At 44.6% G+C, this 15934-nt stretch overlaps 1 protein-coding gene across 1 annotated transcript in view; it reads left to right on the forward strand.

The window, feature by feature from the left end:
- The first annotated feature begins 995 nt into the window (after positions 1 to 995).
- MAP3K2 (mitogen-activated protein kinase kinase kinase 2) overlaps positions 996 to 15934 on the forward strand; it is a 97596-nt gene continuing 82657 nt past the window's right edge. The window contains exon 1 of the mRNA XM_015093318.3: positions 996 to 1485. The gene's annotated coding sequence lies outside the window, so the exon portion shown is untranslated. The remainder of the gene's footprint in view (positions 1486 to 15934) is intronic.

A 15934-nucleotide genomic window follows, 5' to 3' on the forward strand; every position in this document is an offset into this window, starting at 1 on the left:
ACAGGTGCGATCTCCCCTGTTCTTCAGGGCCGCAGGTTGCGTAGCTGCTTTCCTCTGGGTGGGCACCACTCTTATTTCAACTGTTTAAGTGGATATGAGGCAGGAAGCAGGTGGGATCCACAACCTACCAAGAAAGCACGCAGATGCTAAAGGAAGAAATGGCGCAGGAAGTTGTAAGGGGTATTTGAGGAAACAAGAGACGGGGCAGGACAGATACTCTCTGGATCATAGTAGTTTGGGCTGGAGACAATGCAGAATGCAGGTCAGTCACATAACAGAGGCCTCCAAAGCTAATGCGATGAGTTTGTACTTAGTACTGCGGGGCGACGGGGAGTGAAGAAAAGACTCCGTGAAAGCGATTGGGTTTTAGACTCTGTCACAAGTGCTGGGGGTGGAGTGTCAACTCATCTTCCTGCGCCGAGATTTCCACATTTGTTAACAATTAAAAAGTAATACTTGCTGGGCCGACCTCGAATACATACAAGAAGTAAACAGTGAACTGTAAAACTTAGAAGGCCGATCTCCAGGGTAGTGGTTTACGGTCAGGTGACAAGTCGACAAAAATTTCTTAAATCTTTTAGGAAAAAATGCTGAAACCAGATCCCAAAACGAAATCTTTTCGCCTGCAAACGACTTGCTATGGACTCGAAGTGGGTCGCAGCCTCTTCTCACTCCGCTGCTCTCGCTCTGCCAGAAGCCCACGCGGGAGACCATTTTCGAGGTTTGTTTTGGCGTCTCGGCGCCAAGGACTCCGGTAGACGCGAGGGAACTGAGGTGCACGCGCGTGCGTGAGAGCACAGGCCCGGAATCTCCGCACTACTGAGCCGGCGTGTGCCACCGGGCGTGCGTGGGCGCAGCCAGCCACTGCGCAGGCGCGGACTCGCGCCCCCTCGGCCTCCAGCGAGCGCGCGCGCCCCCGGCGGGTTCCGCTCCCGACAGGCGGAGGGCTGCGTGCGCACGAGAGAGCCGGCCGTGACGTGCGCCGCGCTACGCCCGACGTCACGGGTCCGTGTGTAGTGGCGGCCGGGCTGCCCTCAGCAGCGGCTCCCGACGAGGGTGGTGCGGTCGCTGGGTGCGGTGTTCGGGGGTCCTGCGGCCCGCAGCGGCGGCGACGACGACGACGACTACCGGGCGGCCCGGCGCTCCCAGCCGCGGAGTCGTCGCTCCCGCCCCTTCTCCGGCCTCGGCGGCACCCGGCCCGCGGCTTCCTCCTTTTCTGCCCAGCTTCCCGCGGGCCTCGGGGCCGCGGCGGCGAGAAGGAACGAGGGGCGCCGAGAGGCCCCGGCCGGCCGCCACGGTCCACGCGCCCGCCGCAGGCTCCATGTGAAGGAGGGCCGGGCCTGGCCCCCGGCCCGCGCCCGACTCCTCGTGCGCCCCTCCGGTCCCCGGGGGCCCGCAGCCTCCCTCGACCGGGGGGCGCGGTGACAGGCCGCGCGGGGGCGGAGGGGTGGGTCTGCGGCTCCCTACGTCCCCGCGGAGCGGCGGGTAAGTGCGTGCGTGCGTGTGTGTGTGTGTGTGTGTGTCCGTGTGTGTGTCCGTGTGTGTGTGTGAGCGCGCGCGCGCGCCCGCACAAATGTGTGGCGGTGGGGGTGGGGGAGCGGGGAGGGGGCCGGACGTGAGGAGGGGGCCGTTACCGGCCTGGGCGCAGCCCCTGGGGCGGAGATTTTGCTAGGTTGTTGCCTCGCTTGGGGTGGGCGGACCTTGGGTCCCTTGCATCCTGTCCTGAAGTCCAGGTCTGAGCGAAGTAGACCGCTGGGCGGTGGAGCTGTCAAGACGCGTACTCCGCCGGGCCTTTGGAAGGAAGATTGCGCCTGGTCCTTGGGAGAGGCAGAAATGTTACATGCAGGAAGCGAGAAAGTGCTTGTCTTTGCCCCGCTGTATCGTCGTGCACTAGTGGTTGGGGTTGATGCCCCTTTCGCTTTAGGGACCATTTAGCGAGCACTTGTTACGCCCCCGATACTTAACCGTGCATTGTTTCACCTCACCTTGGAAGCCCAGTGCGGTGATACTGTCTCTCCATTTTACGGTTGAAAACATCGAGGCTCAGATTGAGGAACTTGCCCAAGGTCACGCAGCTTGGTAATCTGGGAAAGCCTTGGTTCGAATATGATGTCTTTTCTGTAGAAGTGTATTTCTCTAGTTCAGATCTTGCGAAAATAAATATGTGAGGAAAATGAGAAAACCTGAAAAGTTTCTTCTTGGGAGTGAAATCTAAATATTTAAAAAAGTAGATCGAGTTTATATGCCCCTATTGTAGGTTGTTCAGTGTGTTTTGCTGCAGCCTAGCCAAATGATCTTCTTGATTCTTTCCCCCCAAAATTACTTTTAAAAGGTGACTCTAGGCACCTTTACCTTTTTCTTTTTTTGAGTTGGAACTGACCGAACAGAAAATATTTCCCCTCTTATCAAAAAGAAGAAATAGATTTAGTTAAACTCCGTATTTCTTGAAAAGTTACAATTTGTGCAGTTTATTCTTGATGCATACAGGGAACTCACAGTTGGGTTATTTGCTTGAGATTTCCTTATTGCAAAATTTGTTTCTGGATTATGTGGCAATGACAGCATGCTTAGTAATTTGTGCATTAACTTGTGCAATATCTCTGAGTGGAGAGCCAGAATTTAATGTGTAGAGTGTTGTAAAAGTTATTTTTTAATGATGTGATTGTTTTCTTTCGTATGTATGTAGCAAACTAATGAGTATTTATAAACTAACTGAAATTCTCATGTAGCATTGACCTATACTCTGTTTCTTTGATGATGGTTAAAGTTAGATAGCCTTTACATTTCTCTTTGCAGAAGAAAGTGTTGATAAAATTCTCTTGAGTAACTTAAATTTCATGCATAGTTGTAAATGTTGCAGAAATCTATTGATGCCCCAAATTGTAGTAGTTTGTAATTTCCTTTAATGTATTATCAGATAGATTTAAGAAAATTTGTAGTTGAATGTCTTTGTAATGTCTGTAGAGAAAAGGTTGAATTATAGAGCTAAGAAGTGGATGGTTCACAGATTGATTTGTCGTTTGCTTAAAATACAAACGTGTGTTGAGTCTTGTTGAATGTAATATCATTATAGAATGGTTATCTAGTCATGCTCTCCATGAATCTCTCTTGAAAGAAATAACTATTAAAGATTTATTGTAAATAATTTGATGATTACAGTGTAGACTCAGTCTTTTAAGTGTTTTAATTGGAACTTTCATCCCTTGTTTACCTTATTGCTACCAGAGGGGAAACTATATTTAATAGATGCTGTAGTAAAATGGAATTGTGTTTGGTTCTAGACAAGTCCCAGCTTTAGTATCAGATTGATTTTATTTTTCCTTGTAGAATTGGAGCTCTCAAAGCTCCCTCCCACCTGCCCCCCAACCCAACCCCAACTTTTTATTAGGACAGTTTTAAGTACACAGGAGTTTGGTAATATCAGAACCCACATAGTAATCCTATAGACTGATTTATTGGCATCTTGCCATACTGTGTACATTATTTTTGGCCGTGCGTGCCTGTGTGCTCAGTCAGTCAGTCAGTCAGTCAGTCATGTCCCACTCTTTGTGACCCCATGGGCTGTAGTCTGCCAGGCTCTGTCCATGGGATTTTCCAGGCAAGAATATGGGGATGGGTTGCCATTTCCTCCTTCAGGGGATGTTCCCAACCCAGGGGTTGAATCACTATCTCCTGCGTGTCTCTTGCATTGGCAGGCAGCTTCTTCACTACTGAGCCATGTGGGAAGTGTTTTTGGCTATACCATTTGAAAACTAAACTGTGGACACTATGACACCTTACCCCTAAATATGCCAACTTGCATTTCCAAAGATAAGGACATTTTCTTACACAGCCAAAATATCATTATTGTTAACTTTCTAATTAATAGTTTTTTATTGTTAATTTCTTAATGTAGTCTAGTATCCATCCATGTTTAAATTTCCCCATTTGTGCTGGAAAGATCTTTTATGGCTTTTTATACTTAATCCCACCAAACCAGGATTATTCACTACAAGGTTTATTCACTACATTTGGCTAAGTCTCTTTGATCTCTTCTAGTCTAAAACAATATCAACTCTCCATTTTATTTATTTATTTTTTTATCTTTTGGCCATGCCACACAGTATGTGGGATCTTAGTTTCCAAGCCAGGGATTGAACCTGTGGCCCCTGCTGTGGAAGCACAGTTTTAACCACTGGATGCCTTGGAAGTCCCATCATCTCTCTATTTTATAAAATGGATTTTTTAAAATAAAAAGATCAAGCCAGTTATCTTGTAAAACAAGTCACATTCTGGATTTGTCTGATTTTTTTCCCCCCTCATGTTGTAGTAGTTCCTCTAGCTAACTGTAAGCTAGATTTAAAGAATTGTTAGTTTCAGGTTAAATACTATGGGCAAGAAAAACTACTGAGTGTTTCTGTGTACTTTATATTGCTTCCCATCAGGGTCGTATATTGTTAAGTCCTATTGTTTGTGATCCTGAGTTTGATCACTTGGTTATGGGGGTTGTTGTTCAGTTGCTAAGTCATGTCTTTGCGACTCCATGGACTGCAGCACACCAGGCTTTCCTATCCTTTACTATCTCCCCAAGTTAGCTCAAACTCGTGTCCATTGAGTCAGTGATGCCATCCAACCGTCTCATCCTCTGTTGCCCCCTTCTCCTGCCTTCAGTCTTTCCCAGCATCGGGGTCTTTTCCAGTGAGTCAGCTCTTCCCATTAGGTGGCTAAAGTATTGGAGTTTCAGCTTTAGCATCAGTCCTTTCAATGAATATTCAGGGCTGATTTCCTTTAGGGTTTACTGGTTTGATCTCCTTGCTGTCCAAGGGACTCTCAAGAGTCCTCTGCAGCACCACAGTTTGAAAGCATGAGTTCTTAGGCACTGAGCCTTCTTTATGGTTCAACTCTCACATCCCTACATGATTACTGGAAAGACCACAGCTTTGACTAGATGGACCTTTGTCAGCAAAGTGATATCTCTGCTTTTTAATATGCTGTCTAGGTTTGTCATAGCTTTCCTTCCAGGGAGCAAGCATCTTTTAATTTTGTGGCTGCAGTCACACTCTGCAGTGATTTTGAAGCCCAAGAAAATAAAATCTGCCACTCTTTCCCCCTTTTTCCCATCTGTTTGCCATGAAGTGATGGGACTGGATGCCATGATCTTAGTTTTTTGAATGTTGAGTTTTAAACCCGCTCTTTCACTCTCCTCTTTGAGTCAGTTCAGTCGTGTCTGACTCTTCGTGACCCCATGGACTGCAGCACACCAAGCTTCTCTGTCCATCACCAACTCCTGGAGTTTACTCAGACTCATATCCATCGAGTTGGTGATGCCATCCAACCATCTCATCCTCTGTCATCCACTTCTCCCGCCTTCAGTCTTTCCCAGCATCAGGGTCTTTTCTAGCGAGTCAGTTCTTTGCATCAAGTGGCCAAAGTATTAGAGTTTCAGCTTCAGCTCTCCTCTTTAGGTGAGGTATATTTTCCCCACTGCAATTGGCATGGGTTCCCCAGTAATCTTTCAGTTTTCAGTAGATAGTAATATCTATTGCTGCATCTGTTGGCAAGCTAACTTCTGAATTTCAATGTTAACAATCTTTTGCTGGTCTGTAGACAGCAACAGAATCGCAGGAATTGTAAAAATATTCTGTGTAGCTGTATTAATCAGGTTCTGATTTTGCAGCTGTATTAATCAGGTTCTGATCTGGGGGATTTTTAAATATTTTTAATAATGAATTCAAGGTTATCACCAGTTATGAATAAAGAGAGACCTGACTTGAGAGAACAGAGGACAATTCAGTTCCTGTCTTTTCCTGTACTCTCTCAAGGAGGGAGGGAGGGAGGGAGGGAGTGTGTGTGTGTGTGTGTGTGTGTGTGTGTGTGCTGTACTGTGAAGCTTGTGAGATATTAGTCCTCACTGAACCTTGATCCTTGGCAGTAAAGTCGAGGGGTCCCTATCACTGGCCCATCAGGGAATTCCCTCCATATGTTTCTTTTAAGTCTTAGCCAATATTTGTTGCTCAGAAATAGCTGAAATATAAAAGGAGAGTTACTTTACTAAAACGTATTTTGAGAATACTGTTTTTTTGGTGTCATGCAAAGGAGAACTGGATTGAGAATCAGAAGGTCTAAATCCTAGGCCTAATTCAGCTGTTCTGTGAAGTTCAAGGATTATAAACTTCAACTTCACTCTGTATTCTCATGTCCTAGTGATTGTTAGTAAACATGTTTGTAAGGAGGATAGGAATAGACTCTTCTTTGATGTTCTTCCCGTAACTAGCCCACCACCTTTCTTGTAAGTGCTCAAGAATGTTATGCGTGAGATTCATAGTACTATAAATTTAAAAAGCACTCTGTAGCTGTTAAATTCTGGAAGTTTTTCTAGGGTAATTTCCCACCATTTGTATAGTTAGTCATTTAGTATGGACTTTAATAAATTAATAGTGAAAAATTAAAAGAGTAGTTTAAGGTACGGCTTTATCCGCGTTCTTTCGATAATTCCCAGATTGGGCCTGCTCAGCGCCACTGCCTTAGGCGGGCTGCCCCCTGAGCGCTGTGCACTCGCCTCCGCTGCCCTTGCTGCCCTCTGACTGCACGGCGCCGCGGTTGTCTCTGTGTCCTCCGCAGAGAAACTAGCTCTTCAGGCACAAGGCAGTGCTGTGTTGATTGTAGTGCCCAACACCTAGCACGATACCTGTTGACAAACGTTTATTACATGGATAGGTAATTGACAAGAGGCCTCCTTTTACAGTGTGCTCAGATTCTTAAAAGATGGTAGCTACATGAGTGGAACAGGGTGGGGAAGTTCAAGAAAATGTTTCTGTATTCTCAGAGAAAATCAAGCATTTTTTGAACAGCTCTACCACAGAGGCAAGGCTGTGGAAAAGTTTCTGAAAATTAATAGGAATCAGTGGGAGAATGTTAGATAATACTTATTATTTTTGAAAGTCTTTGAGAACAGATCTGCAGTCTAAGCCGAAATTTCAATTCTTTCTGTGCTATTTAGTAATAGTTATATGCTCCCAACTCATACTGTATTTTAGATTTGTGACTTGGAGATGTTTCATTATCATTATTATTGTTTGATAAGTTTGTTGTTACCCTAAGGTTGACTGACTTAGCTACATGCTTCCCTGGTGGCTCAGATGGTAAATTGTCTGCCCGCAATGCGGGAGACCTGGGTTCGATCCCTGGGTCAGGAAGATCCCCTAGAGAAGGAAATGGCAACCCACTCCAGTACTTCTGCCTGGGAAACTCCGTGGATGGAGGAGCCTGGTGGGCTATAGGCCATGGGGTCGCTAAGAGTGACACAACTGAGTGACTTCACTTCACAATGGTATTTACGGAGTTTTAACTCAAAATATTTTGTTCTTTTGTTTTAATATGAAAGAAACGAGACCAGTGTTCTCTGACTAAATTTTGCGGAGAGATTAATGTCATGATTTATATGATTGCTTTAATGCATTTTAAAATCAGGTTAGGCATTTTTAGACCTGTTGACTGCTTTGTAAAATTAGTAATAGTTATTATATGGTATGACATGATGTATAAAAACAGTATGTCAAAGAACATTTTCAAACTTTCTTATTTGGTTAGATATTATAAGGAAATGAAACAAGTAGAAGGTAGCTAGCTCAGCCTTGGTGTTGATAAAGATCTGCTTTGAGAGATGCTGTATCATTAACCATCCAGTCTGTTAGCAGTACCTGACTGCATTTGGTTGACTTCACCCCCAAACCACCATATACCTTCATTATAAATCTTTCCCCATGATTTGAGAAAGAGTAGATTAATTTTGTGTTCTGAGATCACGTAATGTGTATTAATCAGCATCTCAAAGTTTTGTCCCATAGTTATGAACTGTTGCATACTGCCTTAGGGTTAGAAGATTTACTCAGGCATGTACCTGAAGAGTTTCTTGCCTAGAATATTCCTGAAGTGAATACGCAGAGTGCAAACTGTATTTCATAGTAGGTAGAAAGCCTGAATTCAGTCTTAAATCTGCCATTAATTAGAAGCTGACTGTGACAAAGTGACTTCAGTAATTTTTTAAAAAACATTATCTTAGCACATAGCAGGTACACGCAGGTCTCTTAGCGCATAGCAGGGACACACAGGGCTTAGCGCATAGCAGGGACACGCGGGGCTCTTAGCACATAGCAGGGACACGCAGGGCTCAGCGCATAGCAGGGACACGCAGGGCTCTTAGCCCATAGCAGGTACACGCGGGTCTCTTAGCGCATAGCAGGGACACGCGGGTCTCTTAGCGCATAGCAGGGACACACAGGTCTCTTAGCGCATAGCAGGGACACGCGGGGCTCTCAGCGCATAGCAGGGACACGCGGGGCTCTCAGCGCATAGCAGGGACACGCGGGGCTCTTAGCGCATAGCAGGGACACGCAGGTCTTCACTGTGTCATGTGAGATCTTTCTTTGTAGCACACGGACGCTAAGTTGTGGTCCACGGGCTCAGTACTTACAGTGCTTCGGCTTAGTTGCTCCACACCACGTGGGATCTTAGTCCCCAAACCAGGAACCCACTCTGCACCCCCTGCATTGCAAGGTGGATTCTTAACCACTGGACCACCAGGGAACTGCCTAGTTCACCATTTCTGAATTTGAAAAAGTTGCCCTAGTTGCTTTCTTTTTTGAAAAAGGTTTATTTATTTTTTGGCAATGGTGGGTCTTTTTTGCTGCATGGGGCCTGCTCTTCATCACAGTGCCTGGGCTGCTGCTTGCAGTGGTTTCTTTCCCTGTGGAGAGCACAGCCTCAAGGATCGTGGGCTCAGCAGTTGTGTGCACAGGCTTAGTCGCTCTGCAGCACCCGGGATCTTCCCTGACCAGGTATCAAATTGATGTCCCTTGCATCACCAGGTGGATTCTTAAACACTGAGCCACGAGGGAAGCCCCACCCCGCCCCACCTAGTTGATTTCTTAAGGACCTATCTAATCTATGATTCTGTGAGATCCACAGCATCATAGAAAATAGTAGAGTCAAAAGCGATTCACGTTTTCTTGCTTGGGAGATTGTTAAGATGACAACTGTCCAGGGAAGATTTGTTACAGGGCAGCATTTGGAAGATAAATCGCTGTGTTTAAATGTGATTAATTTGTCAGAATGATATCTTTTACTTAAAGATATTTTATAGCCAGGTAGCTTGTGGTGAACTGTGATAATCTATAGTAGGTTCACAGTAAATACTTGTTGAAAGAGTAGGTGAATAACTTCAGGACTGATATGATTGAAATCAGAATCACCTGATGATATTTTAGTGATAAAAATCCAGGACAGTAACCATTGAATTCTAGAAAAGAACTAAATTATACTCATAAATGGGCACCTAAGACTAGTGAAATACATTTTTTGAAATACTTTAGCCAAAAGTGAGGGAAGATCTTTTTAGAAAAGAAAAAAAAAGAGATATTGGAAAAATTTTACCTGCAGTCTATGCCTGCTAGAAATTTTAAAATAATTTTATGGATGTACTGGATAAACCCCAAATGATTACATTAAAAAAATTCTTACTTCCCAATGGAAAAAACCATTTGGGGCAAACCATACATCAGCAAAAAAAATTTTAATATATATATTTATTTTTGTGAGGCTGTGTGGAATCTTAATTCCCTAACAAGGAATTGAACCTGTGCCCCCCTGCATTGGGAATGTGGAGTCTTAACCATTGGACCACAGGGAAGTCCCAGCAAATTATTTTTTCTCAGAATCTTTCTGCTTCTTTATTCTTCCTTTCTTCCATCTTTGCATCTCTAACCAAAGCATAGAAGTACATTAAGTGTTCTTAGCTTATTTTGTTCTTAGGTAATAGATTGGTATTGGCATTTGTTAAACTAGAGCTTCCCTTGTTTGTGCTCAGATGTTAAAGAAACTACCTGCAATGCTGGAGACCTGGGTTCAATCCCTGGGTCAGGAAGATCCCCTGGAGAAGGGATTGGCGACCCACTCCAGTATTCTTGCCTGGAGAATCCCATGGACAGAGGAGCCTGGTGTGCTGCAGTCTGTGGGGTCACAAAGAGTCGGACACGACTGAGCAACTAACACTTGTTAATCTGATACCCACTCTAGTGTTTTCTCTCATACAAATCTTGCTCTTTTGCAAATGGGAGGATCAAGTTTGGATGATATGGCTTCATAGAACGAGGGCTCTTCATCCTGTTTTCAAAGATTGGCAGCTGAGAACTGATGAAAGAAGGCTTGATTGGAGATTATGAAAGGACTAAGTGGCTTAGGTTTGGTTATGCAGGAAGATCTCTAAAGGGAAAGTTGCAGAGATCTTGGTCAGTAGGTGGAGGGGAGGCTTCAGTGGTTGCAGGAGTTAGGGTTCAGTCACAGGGGAAGGACGAACTGCTGCGGTATCATGGAATTAAGGAATTTATGAAAGGTAGAAGGCCTTACGGAGTTGTGGGAGAAGCTTGGAAACCAAAGTCCGTAAGGGGGAGTTGGCAGAGGAGAGAAGTCACTAATCAGCCTCCTGAGTCAGTGGTGCAGTGGGCAAGTCAGAGTTTGCAGGGGAATGTGAGGAGCTAGTGACGCCCAGCTACTGAAGTGTGGGCCCACACAGTAGAGCTGGTGGAAAGTATAGAAAGCGTTGTCTCCACGTAGCTACCCCTTCTGTGGTCTTCAGTCAGGCTTCTGATGGTGGGCCTGAGGTTGCTGTTTGGTTGGCAGGGTTGACAATAAGAAAGAGCCACGTGCAGTGCAGGGGAGAGCAGAGACACAGTGAAGCTCTGTCAGCTCTACATCCGTCTAGCCATAATCCTCAGAGAGTGGTTCCCATGTGTGACCATCTCTCACCAGGAACCTGGTGGGAAGAGGATTCTGGAAATGTAGTTTGAACTTAAAAGTTGAAATCGTACAAACCGTCACAGAGAGTGAGAGTGGAGGGTGGCTGGGAAATCACAGTGAGGGCTGTGATCGCTGTGGAGTCCACAGTGATGTTTCATCTTCTGTGAGAGAGCAAGTTCTTTAAAGTCTCCAAGCCTTTCTCTTCCTCTGTGAGATGGGAAGATAATACTTACATTAGGGATTATTGTGAGCATTAAATGAAAGGTTTTGTATTTAGCAGACTGTCAGCACAGGGTAAAATAATAGCTTTTATTAGTAGTAGTAATTGTGGTAGTAAAGAAGATGGGTTGAGAAATAGGAAGGGTGTATTTTTAAAGAGAGGGGAGAAGTAGAGAAGATGAATGGAGATAAGAGTGAAGTAGAAGGCATAGTTCCTGTAACTGAGAATGCAGTAATGAAGCTGCGGAGGACGCATGCCAGCATATAGCAAGGTTGGGAAGGTGTTAAATCAGATAATACCCTTTGAGACAAATGACTGCGGTGATGAGTGGAGAGACGGCGAATGCTGTCATTCCAGCGCGCTCTTGCTCCGTCGGCCACTCAGCCCAGCTCTTTGCAACCCTGTGGACTGCAGCCCGCCAGGCTGCTCTGTCCATGGGATTTTCCAGGCGAGAATACTGGAGTAGGTTGCCATTTCCTTCTCCAGGGTGTAGTTAAGGTTAAAAGTGGTAATGTAAAATTCCTAGTACACTATCAGTCCTCAGAGGTTATTTTTCACTTCTTATCATTTAGAAAGCTGGACAGATGAAGGGAGTAGGGAAGGCTGAAACTGGGTCCTCGTTTAGACAAGAAGGAAAGGAGGACACATTTCGGATAGCAGAAGTAGGAGGAGGCATCCTCACAGCATGCAGCACTTCATAAGACAAGTTGGTGCCTGCTGGCTCCTAATCTGTGCTTTTGATAGCCTGTTTGTAGTTTCTTGATTTTAATTTTGAAGGATTGCTTATGCTTGTATCACTGCAAGCAATCAGTACCCAGTAATTGTGTAGCACTTAATGATACTTACTGTATAACAAAGCCTGAGTTTTTACCAGCTGTGAACCCCTAAAGTTAGGTGTCTCCCTCCTCATCCATAATCTATACCATGGTGTTTTCTCACACTCAGTAGATTCATAAGGTTATTTGCCTTTAGTGATTTCACTTGCTTACAGTATGAGATGATGAAGATTTGTAAAAGGAGAGATTACATTAAAAAAATAAATAATAAAGAAGAAAAAAGCAAAGCTGAAAAGAAACAGCAGCTCTAATGTATTTCTTTGTGAGTCTCAGGGTTCCTTAAGTGTTTCCTATTTTGGCTTTTCAAATCGAGCCTAAGCTAAAATGATGAGATGTGGTAGATGCTGTTACACATACTCACAGTTCCCAAAGACCCCAGTAGGGTAAAGACCAAACGGAAGCAACACTAAAAGAAGATAAAACAGGAGAGCTAGGTTTGATCCCTGGGTTGGAAAGATCCCCTGGAAAAGGAAATGGCAACCCACTCCAGTATTCTTGCCTGGAGAATTCCATGGAGCAAACACCCTTTTCCAAGAACACAAGAGAATACTCTGCACATGGGCATCACTAGATGGTCAACACCAAAATCACCACTAATTGATGATATTCTTTGCAGCCAAAGGTGGGAAAGCTCTGTACAGTCAGCAAAAAGAAGACTGGGAGCTGACTGTGGCTCAGATCATGAACTCCTTATTGCCAAGTTCAGACTTAAATTGAAGAAAGTAGGGAAAACCACTAGAACATTCATGTATAACCTAAATCAATCCCTTACGGTTATACAGTGAAAGTGAGAAATAGATTTAAGGGGTTATATCTGATAGACAGAGTGCCTGATGAACTATGGACAGAGGTTCGTGACATTGTACAGGAGACAGGGATCAAGACCATCCCCAAGAAAAAGAAGTGCAAAAAGGCAAAATGGTTGTCTGAGTAGGCCTTACAAATAGCTGTGAAAATAAAAGAGGTGAAAGGCAGAGGAGAAAAGGAAAGATATACCCATTTGAATACAGAGTTCCAAATAATAGCAAGGAGAGATAAGAAAGCCTTCCTCAGTGACCGGTGCAAAGAAAAATAGGAAAACAATAGAATGGGAAGGATTAGAGATCTCTTCAAGAAAATTAAAGATACCAAGGGAACATTTCATGCAAAGATGGGCTTTGGACAGAAGGACAGAAATGGTATGGACCTAACAGAAGCAGAAGATATTAAGAAGCGGTGGCAAGAATACACAGAAGAACTATACAAAAAAGATCTTCACGACCCAGATAATCATGATGGTGTGATTACTCACTACAGCCAGACATCCTGGAGTGTGAAGTCAAGTGGGCCTTAGGAAGCATCACTACAAACAAAGCTAGTGGAGGTGATGGAATTCCAGTTGAGCTCTTTGAAATCCTTTTAAAAGATGATGCTGTGAAAGTGCTGCACTCAATATGCCAGCAAATTTGGAAAACTCAGCAGTGGCCACAGGACTGGAAAAGGACAGTTTTCATTCCAATCTCAAAGAAAGGCAGTGCCAAAGAATGTTCAAACTACTGCACAGTTGCACTCATCTCACATGCTAGTAAAGTAATGCTCAAAATTCTCCAAACCAGGCTTCAACAGTATGTGAACTGTGAACTTCCAGATGTTCAAGCTGGTTTTAGAAAAGGCAGAGGAACCAGAGGTCAAATTGCCAATATCCACTGGATCATTGAAAAAGCAAGAGTTCCAGAAAAACATCTACTTCTGCTTTATTGACTATGCCAAAGCCTTTGACTGTGTGGATCACAACAAACTGTGGAAAATTCTGAAAGAGATGGGAATACCAGACCACCTGACCTGCCTCTTGAGAAATGTGTATGTAGGTTGGGAGCAGCTGTTAGAACTGGACATGGAACAACAGACAGGTTCCAAATAGGAAAAGGAGTGCATCAAGGCTGTATATTGTCACCCTGCTTATTTAACTTCTATGCAGAGTACATCATGAGAAATGCTGGGCTGGAAGAAGCACAAGCTGGAATCAAGATTGCTGGGAGAAATATCAATAACCTCAGATATGCAGATGACACCACCCTTATGGCAGAAAGTGAAGAGGAGCTAAAAAGCCTCTTGATGAAAGTGAAAGAGGAGAGTGAAAAAGTTGACTTAAGGCTCAACATTCAGAAAACGAAGATCATGGCATCTGGTCCCATCACTTCATGGGAAATAGATGGGGAAACAGTGGCAGACTTTTTTTGGGGGCGGGGCTCCAAAATCACTGCAGATGGTGATTGCAGCCATGAAATTAAAAGACGCTTACTCCTTGGAAGAAAAGTTATGACCAACCTAGATAGCATATTGAAAAGCAGAGACATTACTTTGCCAACAAAGGTCCATCTAGTCAAGGCTATGGTTTTTACATTAGTCAGATATGGATGTGAGAGTTGGACTATAAAGAAAGCTGAGCGCTGAAGAATTGATGCTTTTGAACTGTGGTGTTGGAGAAGACTCTTGAGAGTCCCTTGGACTGCACAGAGATCCAGCCAGTCCATCCTAAAGGAGATCAGTCCTGAGTGTTCATTGGAAGGACTGATGTTGCACCTGAAACTCCAATCCTCTGGCCACTTGATGCGAAGAGCTGACTCATTTGAAAAGACCCTGATGCTGGGAAAGATTGAGGGCGGGAGGAGAAGGGGATGACAGAGGTTGAGATGGTTGGATGGCATCACCAAGTTGATGGACATGAGTGTCAGTAAAGCCTGGGAGTTGGTGATAGACAAGGAGGCCTGGCGTGCTGCAGTCCATGGGGTCACAAAGAGTCAGACATGACTGAGTGAACTGAACTGATGGGGTACAGACCACGGGGTTGCAAAGAGTCAGACATGACTGAAGCAGCTTTCATACTTGTAGTTTCTAAAGACTGTCCATGTTTGCTCCTCCTTGGGCCAGTTGCGCTCCTCTGACCATCTGTTTTGGTGAGGGACTACACTGAACTAATTTGGTGACATTTAGTAATCAAGTGGGTGGTTGGAGGTTGTGTTTGTAGAAGGGATAAGCTTCCAGAAGAAGGCCACTAGAGTGAATCACTTAATTCAGTATATTAATTGATTAGTCAATTCAGTAGAATCTACCTTGTTATTTTTAAGTTCTTCAAATTAAGCATTTTATTTTAATACAATTAATATGCAAGTTGTTTCTTTTTTTCACTTTTTCACCAATTTCTTGCTAGCTTTTGTTCTACTGGAATCACTTTCCTTCTTCATGAAGTATATCCTTTATCCGCAGTCTTTTAAAAAGTATTTATTTATTGTATTCGGTTGCCCCGGGGGGCTTTGTTGCTCGGTTTTCTCTGGTGGTGAGTGGAGGCTTCTCTCTAGTTGCGGTGCCCAGGCTTCTCGTTGCAGTGGCTTCTCTTCTTGAGGAGAAGAGGCTTTAGGTGCAAGGGCTCTAGTAGTTGTGGCATGCAGGCGCAATAGTTACGGCACATGAACTTAGTCACGCTGAGGCATGTGGGATTTTCCTGGACCAGGGATCAAACCTGGGAAAATTCCACATGCCTCAGAGTAACTGAGTCCATGTGCCAAAACTGTTGAGACTGGGACCAGGGATCAGACCCAGGGAGGGCGTGGCAGCCCACTTCAGTGTTCTTGCCTGGAGAATCCCCAAGGACAGAGGAGCCTGCTGGGCTACAGCCCATGGGTTGCAGAGTTGGACACGACTGAGAGACTGAGCACAGCGCTGGGATGGAACCCATGTACCCTGCATTGGCTGGTGAACTCTCACCACTGGACCACCAGGGGAGTCCAGAACCCATGGTCTTTCGCTTGGTTTAAACTTTTTATTTTGTATTGGTGACAAATTACAGTTTTTGTTTGTTGGGAATCTTTAGCTCTTCTTGAAGATATTTTAGTTGTGGATGAAAGTCTAGATTGGCAGTTATTTTTCCCTCAGCATTTTGAAGATATTATTCCATTCGGTTTTCTACAGTATGCTGCTGCTGCTGCTAAGTTGCTTCAGTCGTGTCCGACTCTGTGCGACCCCATAGACTGCAGCCCACCAGGCTCCCCTGTCCGTGGGCTTCTCCAGGCAGGAACACTGGAGTGGGTTGCCATTTCCTTCTCCAGTGTGGAAGAGTGAAAAGTGA

Source organism: Ovis aries, chromosome 2, assembly GCF_016772045.2.
Source record: "Ovis aries strain OAR_USU_Benz2616 breed Rambouillet chromosome 2, ARS-UI_Ramb_v3.0, whole genome shotgun sequence".
Classification (NCBI taxonomy): Eukaryota; Metazoa; Chordata; class Mammalia; order Artiodactyla; family Bovidae; genus Ovis; species Ovis aries.